The sequence below is a fragment of the Canis aureus genome, chromosome 3 (assembly GCF_053574225.1).
Source record: "Canis aureus isolate CA01 chromosome 3, VMU_Caureus_v.1.0, whole genome shotgun sequence".
Taxonomy (NCBI): domain Eukaryota; kingdom Metazoa; phylum Chordata; class Mammalia; order Carnivora; family Canidae; genus Canis; species Canis aureus.
This window is the reverse complement of record NC_135613.1, coordinates 87,960,855-87,978,666: the sequence shown is the minus strand read 5'-3', so window position 1 is coordinate 87,978,666 and position 17,812 is coordinate 87,960,855. Positions and strand designations below refer to the sequence as shown.

Genomic DNA, 17,812 nt, shown 5'->3' with positions numbered 1-17,812 from the left:
TTCTTGAATATTCACATGTATGGGTTAAGGGCTCTTAATTATTTTAAAAAGATTTTATTTATTTATTTGAGAGAGAGAGAGAGAGAGCACACAAGCAGGGGCTAAAGGTGGAGGGAGAGGGAGAAGCAGACGTCCCAGGGAGCAGGGAGCCAATGTAGGGCTTCATCCCAGGACCCTGAGATCGTGACCTGAGCTGAAGGCAGATGCTTAACTGACTGAGCCACCCCAACATCCTGGGTTAAGTTTTATTATCTTTCCAAGTTTCAATATTTTGTTCTCCAGGTTATGATGCCTCCCCCTTTCCCACCAGCGGTCAGAACATTTGACAGGTGGCTCCTCTGCTAAGAAGCATTATTCCTCCACTGATTTAACTGTCAAATATTTCTTGAGTACCTACTGCGTCCTCGGAACTGTGTTAACGCTACGGGTATACGTGAATTCTCTCTGCGGCATGACATATCACCTCCAAACTTAGTGGTTTCAAACAACCGTACTCGCTTATTATCTCTCACAGTATCTGTGGATCAGGGATTCAGCGGTGGCAAGGCCAGGTGGTCCTGGCCTGGGCTCTCTCATGAGATGTAATCAGATGGCAGCCTGGGCTGTCGTCGGCTGAAGCCCTGCCTGGGGCTGGAAGACCTGCTTCCAAGGTGGCTTGCTCACATGGCGGCCAAGACGGCTCTCCATGGTGGGAGTGCTCAGCGTCTCCCCACGTGGGTGCTCCGTGGGCTGCTTAAGGGTTCTTGTGGCATGGCAAGGACTTCCCCCAAGTGAGCAATTCACGAGACAAGGGCAGAAGCCACAATACCTCTATTTATTTATCTAGAGTACCCGATTGGGGGGGGGAGAGAGGGAGACAGACTCTTAAGCAGACTCCTTGCTCAGCACAGAGCCCAATGTGGGGCTAATCTCACAACCCCGAGACCGTGGTGTGGACACCTAACTGACCGAGCCACCCAGCGCCCCACCACCATACTATCATGATCCAGCACTGCAAGGTGCATACCATCACGGCCACAGAGTTCTGTTGGAAACACTGGTCAGCTCTCAGGAAGGGGACTGTCTGAAAGGAGACCGGGGGCGTGGGGGCCATCTCATAGACTGTCTACGTAAGGATACAAAGATGAGTACGATGAGCAAACTCCCTGCAGTACACGTGTCTTGTTAATAAATTGGCGTGGGCTGAGCTTAGCATATGACTGTATTATCTCCAGGTTACAGTTCTGCTTAGGGAGCCCTCTTATCTCCAGTATCATCGTCACCATCAGCTTCTTGCTCTTCATGGTGCCAGCATTTATAAATATGAAGCACGGTAAGCGTAGGGACGTTATACCCTATGTCCGGACGTCGTCTGTGCCCTGGTGATACTGTGGGTGAGTATGTGCGATGGCCTTTATGCTGCATAGAGACTCCTGGAGAAGAGGATAGGCCTGCAGGAGCAAAGCAGAGATCGCAGGCATAGGGTGTGGCCCCTGAACAGGGCAGATACGTAAGTGACATCTTCCCTGATAGCTCCATCAGGCTCATCTCGGTGGCACATTCCTGTGGTTCTTTGTTGCCTCATCGGTTGTAATGTGTTCATTTGTACTCCTCGCCTACCTGACTCCGTATTCCTTTATGTTGGGGACTAAGTCTTTTCCCTCTGGGGTATCTCTCTCCCCTTCTCAGCCAGTGTCCCGGGGAGGACCTGCACTACACCCTTAAATGACGGATTTGACCATCTTCAGTAGGTGGTCATCGACCGGGGTCTTTCACTGTGGTATCCCCAAGGCCCGTCATGGAAACTCTTTCAGAAATAAAGTTCTGTGAAGGTAGGAACTCTGTCTGTCTTGTTCACTTTGCCTCAAACAGCACTTGCCAAGTAAAGGCTTAACAGACATTTATTAAATGAAGGAGTGAGTGCTGGCGCTAAGTGGTGCTAAATCAGTACCTGGATGAGTTAACAAGTCTCAAATTGCCGTAGCTCCAGCCTTTCTCCATACTTAGGCCTAGCAAATCATTAAAACCACCTTTCATTTCTTCTGGGCCTTATTTTTGCCTTCTAGACCTTTCCCCAAAGAGGGTAAGAAAGAGCGCTAATTGGTAGCCAAGACTCGTGGGCTCCAAACTCTGGCTTTGGACACTGTTAGCTTGGAACCTAGACACAAAAAATTATCCTCCTCTGACTTTACCTGTAAGAAGGGGTGCTGAGCCCAAGGCTGGTCCCTGAGGGCAGGATGGAGCTGCAGATCCAGGGAGAGCAGGTGTGGTGCCTCCGGCTCTAGTGGGATCTCACAGCCGACTGAGAGAGAAGGGTGAGTGCGCATCATTAGCCTATGATTAATATATAATAATATAGTAATCACCAGGCAGAGCTATGTTAATACAACACTAGGCTGGAAATAATACCCACAGGAAACACCGTTTGAAGCCTCCCACGGCATCAGTAATTTGGCTCCTCGTCATGTTAGCTCAGGTGAGAGCAAGAGGACCCTGAAGACACTGGGGAGTCCTTCCGGTTCCTAACAGACGTATGCAGCCAAGAGCTGACTGACCCAGAGGCCCGGCTTGCCTGGGGCATTGCTACCAGGGGAAGCCTCGGGATTTCTCTGCTCCCTCCTATCCTCCCTCATTTCATGCATGGAAATGAAAATGGGTCATTTCCATGTTTTCATGGAAAGGAGATGGGTCTCCATGGGCCAAGGGCAAGGATGGCTTGGGGTCAAGGTGCTACAGGTGTGGTCTCCTTTCCTCAGGATTGTGAAGCCCTAGGACCGTCTTTCTCTCCCACCCATGAACTGTCCTGACCTGTGGATTCCCGGCAGGAGCCTTAAGAAGAAATGCTCTGCTTTCATTTTGAGGTCCTCTCTCTTCCCTGGCCAAGAGGGTATAGACCTAGAGAGAAAAGAAGAACACCTGCCTTCAGTCTTGGCCAAAGGGGACCTCTATGTGTGTAGACTGATCTCCAGGGGCTGTTTTAGGGTTTGCAGCATAAACTTCCGGGAGCATGCCTCGGCTTAGGCTTAGCTTGCCCTCCACACGTACATCTCTCCCTGCGGGAGCACTATAGGGTTGGGATGCAGTTGACAGAGGCGTGACACTGTGGGTGGAGGCCAGCCAGCTCCGGCTCCCTGGCCAAGCATCACGTTCCGTCTTCACGTGCCTTATGCACAGTAATAGGACGATTCCTCACGTTCCAGGAGGTGTAAGTTTCTAGAGGTAGGAGGTAGAGTGGCTTGACCTCTCTGCATGACTCCCAAACTCACCGAGCCTTGCCTTTCCAGTTTTCAGCAGTTGCTTATGAAAATGACTCAAGTGAGAGGGAACAGTCTTTGGAGTGGGGCCAAGGCTGTGGTTGCCGCAGCAGAAGCAGCATGGCCGAGGTTGAAGGCGTGAGTGGGTGGTGCTGCCTGGAGGACACGGGATGCGAAAGGTTAACAAGGGTTTGGGTATGAGGGACCGCCCCGGCCCGACAGCTGATCCAGGCAGACCTGCCCGCCCATACCCCTCCTCCCCACCCTAGCCCCGTCACCTCCATCTCGCTTACTTCCTTGGAGCCAGAGTCCCACCTTCTTGGCTTAAACCTCCATCTCTAGAAGTTTCTCACCATGTGAGGAACAATCCTATTGCAAAAAGCGATCCTTTCTTCAATGCTCTGGCTCGACACTCTGCATATAACCGAGAGCCAACCTGACTGTGGCTCACTTGGTGCCAGCCTAGTGGGCAAGAAGCTACCCTTTGTCTTGTCTCCTTAGAGAAAGAGTGGGGGCACCCCGCCCGGGGGCCCGGGGTGGGCGGGGGGGCGGGGTGAGGCTCACTTTTCGGGCGTCCGTCTCGAGCCAGGCATATTCCCTGGGACTTGTTGCTGTCACTTTCTTTTCCTGGCCGGAGGAGATGCTCCCCGGGTCTGTTCTGCTCTGAGCCAATCACCACCTGTTCCTTTAGGGCAAGAAAAGGCAGGGCTGGGGCGGCGGGGCGTCCAGAGGAGCAGACTCAGGCCAGCTTGGGAAAGACGCCTGCAGAACTCCCCGGAGCAGCTCTGTCCCTCGGAGGTCTGCTGTGGGGGGTAGGACTCCAGATTCCTGGCTGAGAGGGGAGAAAATGTAGCAACAGGCTTAGAGGCTCAGCTTAAGGCAGGTGGCACATGGCGGCCCCCGGGGCCCAGAGTCCCAGGCATCAGGTCACCGGGGCATGTCCGTCGTGGCCAGAGGGGCAGGACCAGGCCACCTACGGGCTCTTCTGTGCGAGGAAGGCCCGCCCTGGCCAGCTCTGCCTTTCCCCTTTCTGGGCCAAGGGCTGGCTCAGGTGATACGTTCCCTGTCGGCCGCCGCTGCGTCCCTGACACGAACCTTTTCTCGTCCCTTCCTGGCTTCCGGCTGGAAGAGCTCTGACCCCGGCTGGGGAGGAGGTGGCCTCCTGGGAAGAGGCTGAGACCCTGCGGTGTGGGAAGCTCTCCGCCACAGCCCGCCCTCTATGCCCTCCACCTGCTGTGCCTTTGGTGACCCCCAGGTGCAGCCACACGGTTCGGAATTCACCGAGACTAAATCGACAGCTCTGCTTGGGGCCAACAATGAAAAACGCATCCTGCAGCTCTATGTCACTTAATAAGCTTGCTGTTAATCCCTGGGCACCTGCCAGCATGACCAAGTGTTTGCTATGACCACGTTACTGTCTGGGTGGGAAGCTGCTTCGCCCAAACTCTGGCTCAGCCGATGGGGGAGAAGTCAGCTTGATTCGGAGGCGCCTGCTGTCTTCCCCTGACTCACCCTCTAGGATCCCGTAGCGCACGTGCCATCTTATGGCTCCTGCAGCTCGCGCTTCTCCAAGGTCTCTATCGGGCTGCTGTCCCCGCTTCAGTTGCCCCATGAGTATTGGCCACTGTCGGTTTATAACCGTATCCTTGCCTGCAAGAAGGGGCCTGGGAAGTTGTGCTCCCCCAGCCCCGCCCCCAACCGCAGGATCTGATCAGACCAATGCCCATCACACAGGGCAACCCGCCTTCTTCAAGATGGGACAGCTCCGCAGTGCCGGGAGTTCATGCTTCAGAACCTCAGGGGAGGGCAGGCGGAAGCTCAGCTTTAGCTGAAACCCCATCCTTCCTTCCCTGGCTTCTTCTCCCGCCAATCCTGCTTGCCTTACTTCTCTTAAGTTTGTTCTGAGAGCTCTCCATCAATAAGTCCCTGGCACAAGAATCCCCCTCTCAGATTCTGCATCTAGGGAACCCGACGATAGGCATTTTCTCCAGCAGAGGGTGTGTGTATGGGGGAACAGTGAGAAGAGAGGAAGAAAAGGAGAGAGATGGGGAAGAGAGAAAGAAGGAGAAGGGGAAAAAGAGAGGGAGGGAGAGGAGGGAAGGAGAGACTGAATCAGATTAATTCAATCTAGTGTCCATGAACCACACGGGAAGGGCCAGGAGAGGGGTTAGCATAGAACAGAGGCATTGAGGGAGAGGTCCAGGAAGACCTCAGGGAGGGGACACCTGTCCTGTGTCTTGAAGGTTGAATGCAACAAATGCAAAGGAAAGGAGGAGCACTGGAAGTAAAGGACAGAAATGGAGCCTCACAGTGTAGGCAACTTGCCGAGTTCATTCAGTGGTGACACCGGAGCCAGGGTCCAACCCCATCTGTCTGCCTCCAGAGGCCACCTTCCTTCCACGGGCCTCTCTCCCTGTAGCTTGGCTGACTGGGTGGATCCAAATGCTTGTGCTCTCCATGCCCTTCCTGTCCCGCCACGTCAGGGCCTCGCTCACCTGGGCCTTGTGTGTCTCTGTGGGCATAAATGATTTGTGCTCGTTAAATATCTGTTGTACCGAACTGACAGCAAAACTGCTCTTAACCCGACCTCACCTTGTCTGTCAAGACTGAGTGAAGGGAAAAGTCTCCAATCTAGAGATTTCAAGCAGAAAGAGATTTAATACAGAAACTTAGGGTCTTATGCATTTGTCAGAAGGATGAAGCAGATTTGGTGTGGAGATGAGTAGAAGGACTCCACAGCGATGCAGAATTAGGAATGCTGCAGCTCGGAGGTGCCCGTGGGCCTGAGCGCATGGAGGTCGAAGCTGCCATTGGCCCCAGAGAAACCTCTGGAGATCTGGGAGATGGGAGATGGGGGAATGGACAGCAGAATCCAGGGATTAAGCAGTCAGGTGAAGAGGCTACTTGGAAAATGAAGACTGAACACCGAAAACCGCCACAAGACTATTATGACCTTGATAACCATCAACAGCCACACAAAGATCACTTCCATCTCCTGTCTTTCTTCCAAATTTTGTGCAAGCGCATGTAAAGGATGGGATCTAATTCACATGGTGGGGGACAGAGCCATCCACAGCCTTCTTTTCTGTATCAGATGACCCTCTGTTGGCCCATAAGTGACAGGTAAGTGGCAAGAAATGCTTCTCAGTCCAAGCAGTTCTAGGTAGTGGGGTGTGGAGGCACAGGGGGCGTAATCGTTGGTCCTCAGGCCCTTAAGGGAGGAGGGATTGGAAAAGCTCTGTGTGAGTGAGAAATGGCAATAGATTACGTGGAGAAGTTTCAAACCGTGCACTTGTAGAACACGAATTCAGAGACTTCCTCGTTACGTGGGAAGGTTCAGATTCTGGTGCTGGAGCCAAGGCTCGGGTGTTGGTGCACAGGCATGCACAGCACTGAAAATGTTCTCCTCAGACCTTAGACGCATCATCATCTGTCGCGATCCCATTAACTCACTTTATTTTGGGGAAGGCTGAGGCTGGGGGGGTCCCAAGAAAGAATTTTTCCACTGTCACGTAGGAAAATGAGTAGACAAAGTTGGAGACAAAACCAAAATTGGGCTTTCTCCATAGGCTAAAAGCTATCTTAGCCATTTTTTAAAGATTTATTTATGTATTTGAGAGAGAGAGAGAGCATGTGTGGGAGGGGCAGAGGGAGGAGAGTCTGAAGCAGACTCTGTGCTGAGTGTGGAGTCCAACGTGGGACTGGATCTCACAATTCTGAGATCACGACCTGAGCCGAAACCAAGGGTTGGGCACTTAACTGGCTGCGCCACCCACGCGCTCCTGTCTTAGCCACTTCCAAGGCCTTCTCCTTGAGTACAGGAGGTTAGGGTCGTCTGCACGTCCTTCCAAGGATCAGATTATGCCCAGGCTCTGGGGCTTCAACCTTCGTACGCAGTCCCACATGAGGAGCTGTGAGGACAAGGGTAAAACAGTGCTCCTTCCTATAAGTGGCTTCAGTAAGATGTCCAACCATTTCCACTTACGACGGCCTTTCTTCTTCTTCATGCCAATTGGTGGACATTATAGGAAGGGAGATTTTGACTCTATGTTGACTCTTAAAGCTGTTCAGCCAGAGAACTGGCTGCTTGATGAGGGTCCTCCACTCCCCCATGGTGTCCCGGTGAACAAGTTCAGTAGGATAGACAGCCACTTGTTGAGCAAGTCATTAAGGAGTTTTAGGCATTGAGAGAATCAAGAGGCAGCGGCCTCAAAATTTCCAAGGGCTTTTCTACTTCTGATGTTCTGTGTTTCTGTGGTTTGACCTAGATGTGGATGTGCCATGAGGCCAGTGGAGAGTAGGTAAGCTTGGCCTCAAGGGCAGGGGGCTGTATGCTCAGAGGCCTTGGGCATGTGCTCGGGCTGTTTTGAACCAGTGGTCCCATTCTGCCTCTGACATTCTCTTTGTGTCCCCATATCTGTGCCTGGTGGGATTAGGCTGGTGGCTGTCAGTCGGCGTTGGCTTCTGTAAGCCCTGGCACCTCATTTTCTATTGTTTGGGGCCTCAGGTGCAGATGTGTTCCAAGCTCCTCTGAGGATGGAGGTGTAGAGAAAGCCCAGCTGAGTTATAATGGGCCCTGTCTGGTGTCGAAGTGACTGGGCATTTCTCCAACGCCCCCAAACAGATTAGCAGGCAGGGCATGTCCCATAGGCGTGGGAGCCAGAGTCCTACACAACTGGCAGAAGGGCTTCTGCTGGAGGTGTGTGTCATAAGCGTGTTGGGCTCATCACACCATGACTCACAGGCAGTGCGTGCTCTTGAGTGTGCAGCTCAGAGGGCAGGTGGGAGGGAGGCTGGTGAGGAGCTAGAATTCTGTTCAAAACTTGGCCAAAACATGCTTTCTTTGGTTCCAAAAGGGCCCCCTTCTAGCCCATTTTGTGTGTACGTGCCGCCATGTATGAATGTGTGTGTGTGTGTGTGTGTGTATGTTTACACGTGTGTAGACATAGAGTATCTAGGTTTATGTCAAACTATTTATGTGTCTACGTATGAATATCTCTGCGTGGCCCAGGGCACTTCACGCACGTGCTCATCCATATGCCTTCCTGTGCACGCATGTGCATGTGTGTGGGTTGTGCTTGTGTGTTTGCTGCCAAAGTTTGGGTAAGCAGATTTCTCTGCTGGGCCTTGCCTTGGGCCACTGGTTTCCTAGAGGGTGAGTTTGGATTCATCCTCCCTGTTCTGGGTCGATGGCATTGATCCAGGAGGAGTGAAGAATCAATTGTTATTTGGTTGGAAGGCCTGGCGCCAGAGTGTGTGAAAAGTAATTAGAGGGAGAGGAGCTGATGCCAAGGGCTGGGCCCACTGCCCTTGACGGGGCTGCTGGCCTAGGAGCAGACTGAGGCCCTCGGTGTTGGAGCATGATGGAGAAGTGACTGGTTTAAGGGGATCCAGGGCACTTTTCCTTGCTCCCATGATGCCAACTCAGCCTCCCTTTTACCACCAGGCTCAGGACAAGCTCTGAGAAGATTGCTGCCCATGGAGTGGCGGGGACCAGAGGACAAACTTCTTGTTTTCCTGCCCTTATGATTTGCAGCAAAGGAACAGGATCTCTTGAGAAATACTCTATGGATCACTACCGTGCATCTCTTGCATGATGATAAAAACATATGTCATTTATTCAAGGCTTCTAGCTTTTCAACAGGCTTTTACTTTTCTTTTCTCATCTGAATGTTATAGCATAATTATGAGGTGAAAACACAAATATCACGCCCCATTTTTTGACAAGGAAATAGAGGCACATGTGCAAAGTGACTTGCCTAAGTTCCCATAGGGAGTGAAGTGCAGAGGAGGGATCACAGTCCAGGCCCAGCTCTGGGCTGTAATAGCGGTTCTCCTATAACAGTGATTCTCAAATAAGGCACAGGCCTGCATGTGCATGACCTTAACTCACCTGGGGTGAAGGCTGGTGAGAAAAGAAGAAACCCGGATTGCTTTGGAGGATGGTTCCTAACACACTAAGGCAATAGTTCCTCAAATGGTAGTATGACTGAGCCATAGGAAACATCATGGGGTGCAGATTCTCAGCCCCCACCCCCAGGGGTTCTGATTCAGTAGGTCTGACGGGGAGCTGAGATGAGACCCAGAATCTGAGATTTTTAAACAACATGCTCTGGGTGATCCTACCGCAGGTGGTCCAGGAGCCACGTTTGGAGAAGCAGAGCTGTAGAGAGTAGAAGGAGGGAGGATGTCGGGAAGCAGCTGGTTCTGGCTCAGGTCAAGGAACAGCTAAGAGGAAATATAAATAGTGGGGCAACTTGTCTGCCTGTGGCAGCTGAGAGAAGGAAGGGAGGCTGCTGGAGAGAGTGGGATCGCTAAGCCATGAATTAAGAGGGAAGGCTGCAATGAAAATTCTCTACAACTTAGGCTCCTCTGAGGTTCACAGTGTTTCCAGCTGGGCTTAGAGGAGAAGCCACGGTGGGGTGTGGTCCAGATTAAGTTGTATGGAGACGTGTTAGGAAACGCAAAAGGAGCGAGAACCCAATAGGGAGCCAGGAGAGCTCGTGTGCCCTCGCTGTGCCGCCAATGGCGTTAGGCTCATAGCCATCCCTGCTCCCACGTGGGCGCAAGGAAAGAACTCTATAATGGATTCGTCAGCCAGGAGAAGGGAGGAAGAACTAGGCTAGGAGAGATTCTGCAAAGAACGGGAGGATTGGGAAAAAGTAGGAGATGGGATCATGTGAGGGGTTTGAAGGACCCTCCCTCCCTGGCCAGTGACTATTCCATCTTATGTTGTAGCCAAGGATGCGGGACAGGGGACCTCCAGAAAGATGGGGCTTTCCTCATGTACACAGAATGAGTCTTTTCTGAGAACTAGAGGATCCTCTTCAGAAAGCAATAGGTCATACCAGGCTGGGTTAGGTAGGGAACCAAGGAGAGTGTCCAGAGGCCTCTTTTTCCTGAAGTAAGTTGCAAACAACGTCCCTGGTCTCCATTTCCTACGCTCTGAGTCAGCAGAGAGACCCGTTCTGACCCATACAGGCCACTTGGCTTGGCTTCACTTCCCCGGGATGCTCTGGGCTATAGCAGCAGTTCTTCCATAACCATGATCTTCAAATATATCAGGGAGTAGGTGACATGTTTTACACTAGGGGTTGTTGTGGAAGAGTGGTGGAGATGGTGATTGAAGGGGAAACGGAGCTGGTGAGACTATGGTTGGATGTAAGAGGAACATTTCGGGTGGATTGAAAATGATCTTACTGTTGGGCAGAGTAGTTTGACCTCCAAGCTAGTAATGGGTTAAGAGTGGAAAGCCGCACGGGGATGCTCATGGCTGCTTGTCCCTTTTGGCCTATCCTCTACCCATTTCTCTCTTGTTGGTGTAGCGTGCCAGTCCCAGATGGCACCCATCCCCATCCTGTTTCCTGTATTCATCTTGCTTCTCACTCCTTGTGCAATTACTCATAGCCTGAGCCAGCTGAGATGCATAACAATATACCTTCACATTTGTATAATGCTTTGCCATCTTCAAACTACTTTTATACTCATGATGTCATTTGATGCACATAACTCACCGCGAGGGAGGCAGTGCAGTGTCATGGTTGGGAACACGGATTCTGGAGGCAGGCTACCTGCGTTCCCATCCGGTCTCTGCCCCTACTGCGAGCACTATCACTTCTTCCTCTATAAAATGGGGAGAATGACCAATTTTTTTCGAATGACCAATTTTTAACGTCATGAGGATTCAGTGACTTAGTCTTTGTAAGGTATTTATGACAGAGCCCGGAGTGTGAAGCACAATTAGCGTTACTATCATTATTGGTATTCCAGGTGAATGAAGGAAGAAACAATGACTTGGACGGGGTAGGTGATCTGCTTACGTTTCAGAGCTAACATCTAATAGGGTCGGGGTTGAACCCAGATCAGCCTGCTCATGGTCCCACAACACAGCAATGCCATATTACCAAGCCCATCAATGATCTTTGTACAGACCGCTCACCTCCTGGGCTGGGGAAGCTCATGGAGACGGAAGATGGAACCCAGAACAGGTGTGTGCCAGGCACAATTCTGGGAGGATTATGGTATTGGAGCCTTACCACAGCCTGGAGAGGCGGGTATTTTATCCCCTGTTCCTAAGACTCCAACGTGGAAGGAAGTGGGACCCCACTGTAGCGACTCCCCTTGCTCCTCCCGAGGCAGGTGAGGGAGGCAGGTGAGGGAGGCAGGTGAGAGAGCTCTGGCCCAGAGCCTTTGAGAACGGCTGCGGGGCTCCGCCCCACCCTGGGCCCAGGTGCTGTCCGCGGTGCTGACGGAGCTCCAGACACAGGCACAGCGTGTGTAGACCGGAGGCTCAGTGTCCCCACAATCCCCACACAAGGGCGTGCCCAGATTCCCCGCGTCTCTAACTCCCAGAGGCTCAGACATTAGGGTGCTGCCCAGGCTGGGACAGTCATCCCCCATCTTTGACCCCCCCTCCCCTTTTCTCAGGTGCGGCACTGAGAATTTGGAGATCCCGCCCAGAACGTGCAAGTGTGCACACATGTGCAGGCGGTGCCCGCGCGCGCCTTGGCTGCATCTACACGCATCCCTGCGGTTCTGCTCAGGGCCCGTGTATATGTGTGAAAGTGCGTGGGTGGGCAGGTCTGTACGTGGCAGCAGAGCACCTGTCTGTGTGGGTGGTGTGACAGTGTGTGTGTGTCCCTGGAGTGTGTGTGCGTGTGTGTGTGTGTGGGAGGGGGCTAACAACTGTGGCGTGTGTGGTGTTGGTGGCACCGTGGTGGTGGGGAGTCTAGTCTGCTCAGCTCCATCGGTACCCCTCCCTGAGCCATGCCACACACAGCAGACCCACAGGTGCACACACACCTGTACTCTCAAGCCTATTCACACCTACTCCTTCCATGTTCGCTGACACACAAGTCAGCGTTATAACACAGCACTCGTGTGCATGAGGACACCAACACAGGCACACACAAAGCAGGAGCACACACACGTGCGGGTCTCTGGTCGACTCTGCAGAAACGCTCTGTTTCACCCCTTCTCCTTCCTAGGCCGGCCTTCAGCCTCCCCTCTCCCCTGTAGCTCTCCATCTTTTGTACGCTCCCTCCCTTTCCTTGGCCTGGTGCTATTAGTAGATCCATTTGCTGGGCTCAGACCTGGACATGCTCAAGAGGGTCACACACTGGCACGACCACTTTTTATCTCCCAGAAGTGTGGGTTTGTGCTCATTAATACAAGTCTTGGTTACATGAGGCTCCTGCTGGCGCCACCTGCTGGTAGCCGCTACCCCGCGTCTGCAGCAGGTTGGGAGCGGGGAGTGGAGTACCCTGGACACAGAAGCTAGGAGTGAGGCCTAGGGTGGCCTGACACAGGGCTCAGGATGAGTGTCAGAAGGTGGGTCTCATGGGGACCAGTCTCCTTGGGACCTCTGGCCAGGAGGAAGAGAAGTACGTTGGAGGGACATCCCTGCTGGGAGTCCTGGCGCCGGAAAGCAGGAGGTCCCGCAGGCTTACACACTAGGCATCCACGTGGCAGCCTCGTGATGCCTGGAGATGCGGCATGGCATCCGCTTGCCCGTAGGAACGGCCCAAAAGCATGTGGACTTCGTGAACATGTGCCGGTGTAGACATGACACATGTGTGGTTGTACCAAGAGGTTCTGCCCGGGTACGTGTGCACAAGAGCATCCTGCATTTACGTGCGTGTTTTTGCCTGTGCATGTGAGTCCCGGCAGTGGGGGTGAGTGCTATGTGTTGCATGTGTGTGTGTGTGTAGACGTGGGTTCTAGTTGTATTCACCTACTATAGGGTAAAAGCCGTGGCATTTTGTCTGGACACCGGGCCGAGCTGGGGACGTTCTTGCACGGTGAACTCGGCGCCCCCTTCCCTGCCTTCCCGTTGATACTCAGCTCCCCCTTCTCTCCATCGGCCTTCTCTGGCTCCCCGTAGTTCGTGAGGCACAGACCCCGGGATTGCATGCGTAGGAGCTCCTCAGCGCCCATCCTGCGGGGGCCAAGGGCAGCTGAGCTGGTCTCTGATCCCTGCTCGCCTGCCAGGGGCGCACCCTTGCCTGGACGAGGAGCGGCAAGGCACCCACTCGGCCCCCCACCCACGTGTTCGCGGGGCTCATGCCTCAGAGAAGCTCCACAAAGGAACAGCAGCCCAGGGCAGAGAAAGGCCCCTTCTCCCCACAGCAAATGCTCCTTTCAAACCGGCCTCCCTCCTGTCGGAATATCGCGGAGGCTTCTTGGTGCCCCTCCATTAACCTTGGGGGGCTGCCAGGAGAGCAGCCGTCATGGCAGCCTGCCCCCTCATCCCCCTTCTCCCCACATTCCTCCTTCTATCAGCTCATTGTCCCGGATTCCCTATGAGACTCTCTTTTCAGGGCCTCCACTGGCCTCCTCCCACGAAACCCTCCGGCCCTGGGCTTCCCTGGCAGCTGTGACCACCCCCAAGTCCACAAGCTTTTCCAAGCTGGTTTCCTAGAAAGGGAGTGGGGAGGGAGCTTAGCTCCTAAACCCTCAGAATCAGAATTCTGGATGAATTCTTCTCCTTTCCCCCATATCTATTTATATTATATAAATAAATCACCATTTATCTATTTCTCCCATCCTACCCCCAGGAATACACCCTCCTCAGGCGTCCCCTTCAGACTCTCCCACCTACCCAGGCCTCCCCAGGTTGGACAATCCTGCCTCCCGTGTAGATCAATCTTCACTCTCTCACGCTGTTCCCTAGTTTCTAACTACCTAGAAACCGATACTGGGCTGCAAGCAAGGTTAGAAGTTCAGCAGCATCTTCTAATTTTAAATCGGTGTTGTTGCAGCTGCGACTTGCATATAGCAGCTCATATCTGGGGGCTGTGAGGCCAGACGCCCTGCTCACTGGGCTTTGAGACACCTCCTGTGCAGAGCGCCTCTCCACACCCACTGGGGACTGGCCACTGTGTTAACCCTCTACCTCATCCTATTCTTCTGCTGAACAACCCTGTTGGCCATTCACTGTAAGTTCCCTGAAGGCAAGAGCCGCGCCTGCATTGCTCATCCTGCACCTAGTAGGTGCTGGGCTCCCAATGGGTGCTCAGGACGGACTCGTGAAGGCCAGCTGCGGCGTGCGTGGGCGGGCATTGGTGGCATTCCCAGCCAGGCTCAGGAAAGTCGCACAAGTTGCCTAAGGATGCACCGCTGGTGAGGTAAGGCAGGGGTGGAGCTCGGGTCTTCTGACTCCGAGTCCAGTAATTGCTCCTTCATAGCATATTTACCTTGTGTCCAAGCACCATGGAAACTTGTTGCTGTGGTACCCTCTGCCATGGGTGTTTTTTCCAAGAATAAATCCAGTTCTGTCTGTAGGCTCCCCACACCCCTCTGAAGCCCAATAAGGGGAGGGACAGGGAGGAAGGGGAGGGAGTGTGGAGAAGCCAGGTCTTGTTGATAGAGGGGGGCAGTGACGGAAAGGTGGGGACAGGGACAAAAGGGCAGGGGGTGAGACGCAGGCGTGGCTGATGGGGGAGTCCGGAGAGGAGGCCGCAGGGAGCAAAGGGGCCTGGAGACAGGGAGGGCAGGGCTGATGTTTCCATGTGACCTCTGGCTCACGTCTGGTCCCCAGCCCCTCTTCCTGTTTCCTGCACCTGGCAGGGCAATGCTTGAGCCAAGGCTCTGGGGAAGGGGTGGAGGGGGGACAAGGGAATAAAGATGCATTTGGCATCTCTTAGCGCTCCCACACAAGGCTCTTTTGTGAGGGGGTTGAGAATGAAGTGTGGAGGGGCCCAAGAATGAGAGGTCTGGGGGTCGAATGTGTGCCAGAAATAGACCCCCCGAAGCTCTCCAGCTGTGGCTGCAGAGCCCGGCTCCTCCCCCATCCCCAGCCCATCCATCTGTATGCCCAAAGCAGAAGCTCGGGCCTTCCCACACCATTGCCTGGGCTCCTGGTCATTCCCCAGCACCCACCCTTGCCCCTTGGTTTTGTCCGAACCAAGAGAGATGCTTTCTCCTCAGCTTTCTCTTGGGCCCAGACTTGCTTCTCGCTGCATCCTTCTCCCCTCTCTAACGAACCCCACACTCACCCGCCTTACTCCTGTTTGCCTCCTCCTCCTCTCGCCTTTCTCAGCTGACCTATTTCCTCATTCCCTCTAACACGGTCCCTGCTCTAAGGATGGAAGCTTCTTCCTTACGCCACCGACATGCCAGCCACACCTCTGTATTACCACGTCAGAACGTGAACACCTCCTACGGGGCAGGTACTAGGGACACTAGAGAGCAGCAAGCTAGGGAGAGCAGCTCTTTGTTCTCAGGGGGTTAGAGACCAGCACTTTCCCTTGACTGCAGGGCTCTGTTTCGTTCATTCGGTCTCTCCTTCACCTGAGATTTGGCTCACCCGTCGCTTCCTCCGCTCAGCTCCCACCTGTTTCTACCATCTCCACCTTCTTGGGGTTCTACGGCAATGCCAGCTTGCCACGTCTCTCCCCAGGTTCCGTGTTGACCGAGTTTCTTAACTGTTATCTATCTTTCCGACTAGGTACTAAGCTCCTGGGTGATCGGGATCCTGGTTTGTCACTGTTGCGTCCTCTTCCGTACCTAGCACGGTGCTGACTGTTCGTTGGTGTTCAGTGGCTACACGGTGATTGCAGGGTCCCTGCGCCTGGTGTTTCTTGAGCGTAGGCCCTCCATCTCTCCATTCGTTGCATCCTAGCATGGCCTGTTTCTTGGCTTATTCCTCATACTTTCCCGATCTTCTGCTTGTGTCGAGCTCTTGCCCATCTCAGCGATGCCAGCTGCTCTCATACATGACTCCATGTACCTCGGTGGATGCTCCTATACTGTACTAGAATCCCCAATCGCTGGAGAGTCCTGGGGGTAAAGTCACGTCCAATTTCCCTCCTATATGACGTCACAGGAGCCAGACTTGGGCTTGGCTTGAGGCTGCTGGGGACCGAGACAGAGCAACAACACAGAAGAACCTTCAGATCCCTCTCCTGCAGAGCTTCGTTCCTATCTCTGGTCTACTGTACTTCCTGTAGATGGAGAAATCGTATCTCAGACGAAAGAATGGCCCAGACCCCCCACATTGCTGGGGCCAGAGCTGGGATGGTTCAGCAGGGTCCTGATTCCTAGCTGTCTTTCAGACTCCCGAATGCCAGAGCGTGCAAGTGGGGGCCACCGATGCCCACGTGTTGCAGCACCTCACGGCTGGGTCTTCGGCCTTGTGTAAGCAAGAGCATACCCAGGCGGGCCGGAGTTGCCTAGGAATCCTGCAAATCATATTTTCTATGAATGACGCAGCCCTTGGCAAGGTGAGTGATTGGTGAAGACTGATGGTCTCATAACGTGTGGGGCCTTCATAAGGAGGGCTGTTATTAGGGTACCTGAGTTTTGTGGACAAATTTGATGCCAACAGAGAACCTCCTTTCTGCATTCTTAGATTAAGCCACAGAAACATGAAACACGCCCTCTTTGAGATTGTTCAGAGCTGTCCTGGAACAGCAAGAAGAAAGAGGGAAGGGTAAAAAAAAATAATAATAAAAAAATAAAAATAATAAAAATAAAAAATAAAAAAATAAAATAAAAAATAAAAAAATAAAAATAAATTAAGAAAAAAAGAAAGAGGGAAGGGGTTGGGATGGCTGAGGGGACTATCTATCTGGTTTTCAGACAGACTAATCTTAAACTGTGGACCCACTTTCTTCCCTGGGCAAGAACTTTTTCCCTTGTCAGCCAGACAAAAGATGAATATAGTGTGGCTAAAATTCCAGGAACTGGTACCTGTGCACACACATACGACCAGGGCAGATTGTGGGGGTGTCGTCTCCTACCCGCTCACTGGTGTGCTGTATCTACTATATGTACATGGTGGCGAGGGCACTGCCCTGTCATACTGGCCCTCGGTAATGGGCAGGGTTCTGATAGGCCCTCTTCCCTGTGCTTGGGGACTTAGCTGGATGAGATACCATAAGGTGACCCTACAGTGACCAGAACAAGGGCTAGATGTGTCTTTGGGCTGGTCACCACCGCCTAACCAAGATGTGGCCTTTAAGGGAAATTGCAATAGAATAGGGAAAGTCTGGATCCTCTGAAAAATTTGAATCAGAAGTCAGTTTGAGTTTTATTAAGACAAAGTCTTGAGGAATTTATTTTTGGAGAGGGCAAAGTAGACTGTTAGAATAGCTACTTGTGTCCAGAAAAACAATTCGTGACCAGAGGCCACCTGCCCAAGAGTCAAGCAGTGATCTGGGCGAGAAGTAAGCCAAGCAAGGGCGCCTGTAAAATTCTGTGAGCATTTTGAGCCTAGACGGAAAATTCTTAAGATAAGAAGGCTTGAGAATCCTGTAAAGCTTTTCTCCACTTTTCCCGTATCAGATCTTAAGATTAGATATTTATATTTTGGAAATCCAATTTCCTTTGTTTATTTTCTTCTCTCCTTCCAAGTTCTTTTAGAACATGCTGACTGGTCTCTGGTGTATTAAGAGAAAACAAGGTGAGAGGATTTGCTTCACACATGGGCTAGACTTTTATAAGGGTCAAGCTTATATTCCTCTGTGCCTGGGACTGGAGGCAGCAGTTTGAATTGAACTGAGAAAATTCTAAGATCTAGCGTTTGCAAATCCTTTCTTTTTTAGGGATTTTTCTCTAATGTTCATTTTTGTCTTAAT

General features: G+C 52.6%; 1 long non-coding RNA gene across 1 annotated transcript; it reads right to left on the bottom strand.

The window, feature by feature from the left end:
* Positions 1-868: 868 nt before the first annotated feature.
* On the bottom strand, positions 869-3,442 carry LOC144306111 (uncharacterized). Its single transcript, XR_013373135.1, has 4 exons — positions 3,246-3,442; positions 2,788-2,874; positions 2,172-2,281; positions 869-1,430 (listed from the first exon to the last, which is right to left on the bottom strand). It is a non-coding gene; the product is annotated as an uncharacterized LOC144306111 (long non-coding RNA).
* Between the last annotated feature and the right edge of the window lie 14,370 nt (positions 3,443-17,812).